Here is a 6,994-nt window from a genome sequence, read left to right as displayed (position 1 = left end):
GCCTGTGAAAAACAAAACAAAGCTATGCATTAATTACACGCCTCACACTGTGCTGTGTGTAATTCTTCATCAGAATAATGTCTGATTTAGCATTGGAAACTTGGTTTTGTACATGTCTCAACAGTTTACTAAGGAAATCACACAGGGGCATTTCACACAGTTTACAGGGAAAACACAACACTTTCCTAACTGGCAGTGAAGAACAAAAGAAACAAGGCTTTAATTTCTTTAAAACCAGATTTCAGGAACAGAAATCTCAGGCTACTGGCAACACCTCAAAGTATTTTGTACACAACTGAATTACTCAAGGACATAAGAAGTTAAACACCTGTGCATTTTCCCCCGGTGTGAGTCCTTCAGTCAATCTTGCAAAGTACACTTCAAAATTGAACTTCATATAACTTTTATAACATTTAACTTAAAAAGGAATATGATGATGTCACAAAGAGGATGCATCTGACAAAGATATAGAAGCGTTTAGCATTCTTCTAGATCAAAATCCCAGGATCGCTAAAAATGCCACAAAGGATGAACAAAAATAAAAAGCTGTGGAAAGTCTAGCAATAAAGAATACTGGGGGGGGGGGGTGGGGGGGTGAGGTGACATCTCTTACACCACTTTATACTGTTGTAAATATTCTGATTTTTTACATCAAAATATGATTATATACTTTATACCACTAACAGTATGTACAAATAGGTAAAGTTATCTACTCAATACAGGGAAGGAAAAAAGGTTTTGATTTGTTGTTTTTTCTCTCTTCCAGAAAAATACCTGCTATAATGGAGCAGCTGCAAAACAAAGCAGCTTAGTTTATTTCCGTGGCCCCCAAAAGAACGAATACAGCCAAAAGAAAAGTCATACCTTCTGAAGCAAGGTCTAAATCCTCTTGGAGAATAATCCTGGGGAAAAAAAAGAACACAAAGCCATGGCAGGAACGAGCAGAACTAGCGGACAGAGAACCATGAGTTCGTGTTCTTGTCCAACAAGCATTCATGCCCCCTTTGCAGAAACGCGTTTCTTGCTCACTCTGACCTCCTTCAGACCGGGTACACACGCTGACTCGCTGACGGCACCCGACCCCCGGGCAGCAACCCGGCCGCCAGAACCTCTGGAGGCTCCCGCCAAAGGGGCCACCCCCCCCCGGCTTTAACGCGCAGCCCAGAGGAGGCCCCGCAGAGGACGGGAGCATCGCGCGGGGGGGGGTGGGGAGAAGGAGCGGGGGAGGGAGTGGGGGGAGGGAGAGGGGGGAGAGAGTGGGGGGGGGGAGAGGGGGGAGGGAGAGGGGGGAGGGAGAGGGGGGAGAGAGTGGGGGAAGGGAGAGGGGGGAGGGAGAGGGGGGAGGGAGAGGGGGGAGAGAGTGGGGGGAGGGAGAGGGGGGAGAGAGTGGGGGGAGGGAGTGGGGGGAGGGAGAGGGGGGAGAGAGTGGGGGGAGGGAGTGGGGAAGGGGAAGGGGCCTCCACGGCGAGCCCCGGCTCTCACCCCGCCGGGCCCCGCACGCCCTCAGCAGGGCTCCGCCATCGCGGCCCGCCGCGCCCCGCCTCAAGCCCCCGCGCGCGCGCAGCAGCGCCGCGACGGCGGTCGGCAGCGGCCAAACCGGTGCACGCGCTCTGGGACGCAGCCTCGCGAGAGAGGAGCGCGGCTGCGCCGCCCGGCGGGGTGGGCAGCGGCAGCGGCGCGGCAGCGCGGGCCTGCCCGTCCCGCTGCGCGACCGCCGAGGGGTTTGTCCGCCGGGCCGGCGCTCCCGCTCCTTTCGCCGGTGGAGTGCCGTACGTGGGGGAAGAGCAGAGCTGAGGCCTGGCCGGAGCGGGGCGGGGGAGGGCGCGGCGGGCGCTAGGGCCGTAGGAGCCCTCACGGCTGCTCCCGTGGCCGCGGCGCCGGGCCGCCGTGCTGGGAGCGTCAGCTGTGGCGAGGGGGAAGGGGAAGTCGTGGAGCTGGAGAGGGGGTGTCCTCCGGCGCTGCCATGGGGTGTCCTCCGGCGCTGCGCCGTGGCTGGGTTTGCAGCGCAGATCACCGGCGCCGGGGCATCTGCCGAGCGCCAAGGCCACGCGTCCTCCGCGCTTCGTTTCTCCGCATCCTTGGAGACTCACCTCCGTTTTGAGTGAAAACTAGGTCCGGCAGTAAAAGCCAGTTAAAGCACTTGGATTCGGAAGTTTCCGCGTAATGACGAGCTATTGATGCCTGCCATGCCCACAGCCCTTTTCTTTTTAATCGCTCATTTCCTCAAAATACAATGCTGGTAGCAGCTTTTCTGTTCAGTCAGTTTGATACCAAAGACTTAAACAAATTAGTGAGCATACAAAAACAGACCCCTTTGTGCAAACTTTGTACAGATGAGTTAAGACGATGCTGCCTCACACAAACTGAAATATGCATTCGTTTTCCTGGAAACAGGCTGGCTGTGGCCATTAGCTCTATCGGGTTATGTTAACGGTGTCTACCTGGAGACAAAAGTATACGGAGATCGAGCACCTGATACAGCCTCTGGGTCTCCTGATAATGGCTGATACACAAACTTGAGACTTGGCCAAACAGCAAAGTCAGTGAAATGCCCCAAATGGGCGCCCTAAGGCTGACCTACCTCATTAAATGCTAAAAACCACCCCTCTGAGCTAGAAAAGCCCCCAACCCAAATAAGCCCCCTACTCTCTGGGCATGGGTAGTGCATTCAAAGAGAACTGTATCCTTAAGATGCAGTAAGAAAGATCCTAACCACTAGTTAGCTAAAGGGTGGGACCAGGAGGCGTAACTAACTTTGTTAACTGTTTAAATACCTGTCATGATTTCAACTGGGTGTGCATTCTAGGAGGAACGATCCCCCATGCACCCAGCGCTGCAATAAACCAATGTCGGCTTTCTAAACTATCATTTGGTTTGGAGAGTTTTCTTGGTTACGATTTTCTGTAACAAGTTTGGAAGTTGTTGGTCCAAGTATTTAATATTAGATGGCTAAAGTTTCTGGCATTGTTTCCCGCCAATATAGGGCTAGTAGCAACTTTTCTGATTAATGTTTTGGAAGCCATGAGTCTGGCTGTGGATGGGTAAAGCCAGCAGACAGATTGTTAAATGTACTGCTTCCTTCTTGATCAGCGTGTTCTAGAGGGCAAGCATAATGCTATTGCTTTTTTTTTATATGCACAGTTAACCTAAAAAGATTATTGATACTGCCTCTTTAACATATTTATTTTATTTTGGGGTAGCCTGCTTTGGGGTGTAAAAATCACCATTTCTTGTAATTGTGTTTCAAACATGAAGTTTCTCTCTTTAGAAGGAGCCTTTGGAATCATGATTCTATTCTCCAGATAGCAGAGGATGGTCTCCCTCGAACTGGAGGAAGAGTGAATGAACGCCCTGAGCGTATTCCATGCTAGGCCTATCGGTGTGCCAGCAGGTAAAACTTGGCAACTTCTACCTGTGATATCGCTTCCCCTCCCTCTCCTTTTTCTTCAAAACTGGGTCTCACTTTATGTCACACTGACCTGACAATGTTCACAGGCAAAAAAGGGATAACAATGAGAACAAAGTAACAGAGATTTGAAGAGGAAAAACTGGGACAGAAAGTAACAAGTACTTAATTTAAATCAATCTTTAAGAACAAATCATTCTAGGCAGGACTGAGCACTATTAATATCACCCTGGCCTCATGATAGAGTCGTCCTTACAGCTTAAGATACCTTTGCCTTTGTGATTGGTCTTTGTTTAAGCACACAAGTACTTTCCAGAGGTACTCTCAGTGAGACCGAGTGATGTGTAATTCATTATTTTTGCAGCATTTTTAGCCCAGAAGAAAATGGAGGAAGACATCTTAAAATCAGTAGCCGCATTGATCTGCTCTAGACAGCCTCCTTCATAGTACGGGGTAAGTAGTCCTTGGTATGTCAGTAACGACAATCAGTATTATAACTGCTTCCTGATAAGGTTAGCGAGTCCCTTCCTTCTCCTTTTCAGTTTTCTAGGTATTTCATATGCAGTCCTTGACTTAAACTTCTCTGTTCTGGGAGCACGGCACTGCACTACCCCCCAGTTATCTCGACTAGCCAAGTGTTACCGCTCTGGTTAAACAAAACTGGGCTGACATCAGTGCTGTTTTATGGTTGACTGAAAAAAGCAAAGCACAGATAGCCTGCTAGACATATCCAAAAATCTCCCGATGGCCGAGACTGACAAAACACCACTCGTGAAGGGGAGGCAGTGAGCTCCAAGAGCAGCTCCCAGGCAGGAATAACCTGTGAGTCCCATGCTTAGTGACATAAACAGGCCGTGCTGATCAGTTTCAGCATGATCCGGCGGAGTCCTTACTTTGTCCCGCTGCCAAGAATTCATAATATCAAGCAGCCCTTGTGCCAGCACAGTCCTATTCAGTCCTAGGATGTGGCCACAACATGGAAGACACCCTTTAAGTGCTTTTGAAGCTCACAAATCTGAATTGCTTTGTAGCATATTCGTAATACATCAAGCTGCACACAGACTGCTGGTAGTGCAGCAGGTAGCAAGGGAAGCAGATGATTCCCTACCATCTCTCGACCGCAGGAAGAAAGCTTCTCTGTACCCACCTGGGAAAACTGCTCTTGAAGAGACAGCAGCTGGCAATACCAGTTCCAGTACTGGCCTTCTATAGACGGGCAATATACATGCTCCAGTTCCTTGAATGTCCAAAGAAGAGCTTTAGAATACATGCTTTCCAAGTTGCCGGCATACCGTACTTCCTGCTGAAGAGGGGTGGTAGGCTCGGAGACACCGTTTGAAGTCATTCCAGGTTTTTGCAGGAGTTGGAAAATACAAAAACTACTAGGAAAATAAAATACAAACCTCAGTTTTAGCTCATGGTTAGTAGAAGAGAACATCCTTAGTTGTTTTAGAGCATCTCAGCCACTATCCTTAGGGAAGGGAAACAGCCAGGGAAGTGAGGGCCCAATTTTTCCATGACAACCTTCTTCTCAGATAACTAACATGCAGTTCTGGGTGGAAAAGTAAGTGGGAAGGCATGCAGGAAAAAAATGGGGAATCCTAAGATTCCTCTTAGGAGAGTCCTGATTCCAAGATAGAAGAAACTGGATTCCTTCTTCTATTCCTGCAATTTAGGAGAATTTGGCTGGTCGTTTGTCAGCACCATTCAGCGCCCTTCAGAATTGAGAGCAACCCGTTTTTTTCTGTTAGCTGTGCCACTTTCTCCCTGTCAAGTTTTAGAAAGAAAGAAGTGGGTAAAGAAGCTCCTGAACGTAACAAAGGCAAAGCATTCTGTTGATCTTTGCTCAGCTGTAGAGTAATATCCAGGCAGCTTTTGCCTCAGCAAGGAAAGGAAAATGGGGAGATGAATTCTATTTGTTTATGCTTTAGTTACTACCACTCCATGACTTTGCTATAGCTGCTCTTGGTTCACTTAACCTTGAGAATTGTTGGCTCCAGGAACACCAATGGCATGGTGCATTAGCTGTGTTACACACAGGAAAAAATCAGCGTATACTGCTAAATTTGGTGCTTCTAAACATGTAGCAATGTCTCATGCCAGAAAAAGTACCCTACATATCTTTCGTACTTTCTTTCTACAACAAAAATGTCCATGTCTGCATCAAGACAGTGGTGTAACTGACTCTTTCAGGTATAAGTCAAAAAAGAATAGAAAGTGATGGTGTCTGTCATTTGTAGGTGGACAAGTTCTCACTGTAGGTTCAAGGGCAGGAACACCGCCCCCCCCCCCCCCCCCCCCCCTTTTTTTTTTTTAAACTCCTCTCCTGTGTGTAAAGGAGCATGTAGCTGCCTATCATTCAGGCCAGTTTTGCCCGATTTCTCAGAATTCCTTTCCATCTGCTGGCAGCCAAGGAATGCAGCGCATACGGGCCCCAATAAAGCCTCCCTGAAAGTAATATTTGTACGCTGAATAATGTTGAGGTACACTGCGCTAGCTCAGGGGAGCAGAACTAAGTAGTTGAACGGGCTGGTTTTTTCCTCCTGCAACTCAGCACATCCCAAGTTTACAAAGCAGCTACAGAAAGCAGAGAGAAAACGACAGGAGAAGTGGCAATCAGTAGCAGATTCTAAGGGCGAATAAAGAAGTGCTTATGGCAGCTGTGGAACAGAGAAACTGCAAACAGGCCAGGGAGCTATGACAGCCAGGACAGAAAGAGGACATTTATTGCTGTCTCTGCTTCAAAGGGAGAGCACAGTCCTCTAGCCCTCCGTTACTCTTTATTGGAAATGTAGAAGAACAGAGGATCTTCTCTAACCTTCCTTTCGGTACTGCTGGGTGCAGAAGTCAGAGTAGGGACAAGTGCATAAAGGGCTGAAATAGTAGCCTTCTCCTTGTGTGCGTAGAAGATGCAAGACAGATACAACTTGCTCAGAAGCGTAACATTTAAGCAAACAACCATATTACTGTGATTTTATTATCCTGATAGTTTTTTTTTTCTTTTACTAGTTGATGGCCATGCATCTAGAATGGTGGCAGCACCAAGACCAGAAAGGGAGTACAAGTTTGTAAATGCATGTCTGGTGCAAGAGACTGCTGGAGATGACTCAGGTAACCAGAACTCGTTCTTTTCAAGGCTCCTATTAGGAGACTTCTGGAGAATTATCAGTAGGAAGGTTAAGAGTTCCTCAACAATCGCTTTCATGTCATTTAATCCTAGAATAACCCAATTTCTATGAAGTTTGCAAGAAGTCTGTTCATAATTCATGTGGGGGGATAAATAAAAATAAACCTGTGTTATCCCAACCTCTGGATCTCCTACTATGTCTCTTTCCACGTGTCTTTTATTCTTGTTTCACTCTGGCTTAAAAAAAATGCTGAACTTCTTGTTAGCATAATAAAAAAAAGGGATTGAAACATTCCTGGTGTCAAAGGAGTGTGAGCACTGATAATGAAAATAGTACCAGCTGGGTTCCAAGAAGCAGCATGATAGGCACCAAGAGTAAGAATAAAGAGCTGTATACAAATCTAAACTCTTTAAAAAATCCTTTTTATTGATTCATTACCATACAAAATTTATTCAAATTA

General features: G+C 47.2%; 1 long non-coding RNA gene across 1 annotated transcript; it reads left to right on the top strand.

Moving 5' to 3' along the window:
• The first annotated feature begins 3,231 nt into the window (after positions 1–3,231).
• Positions 3,232–6,743, top strand: LOC132321743 (uncharacterized). The gene is made up of 3 exons (XR_009484870.1): positions 3,232–3,391; positions 3,771–3,859; positions 6,416–6,743. It is a non-coding gene; the product is annotated as an uncharacterized LOC132321743 (long non-coding RNA).
• The last annotated feature ends 251 nt before the right edge of the window (positions 6,744–6,994 follow it).

Source organism: Gavia stellata, unplaced genomic scaffold (genome assembly GCF_030936135.1).
Source record: "Gavia stellata isolate bGavSte3 unplaced genomic scaffold, bGavSte3.hap2 HAP2_SCAFFOLD_44, whole genome shotgun sequence".
In the NCBI taxonomy this organism is placed as follows: Eukaryota; Metazoa; Chordata; class Aves; order Gaviiformes; family Gaviidae; genus Gavia; species Gavia stellata.
This window is presented reverse-complemented; position numbering and strand designations above follow the sequence as displayed.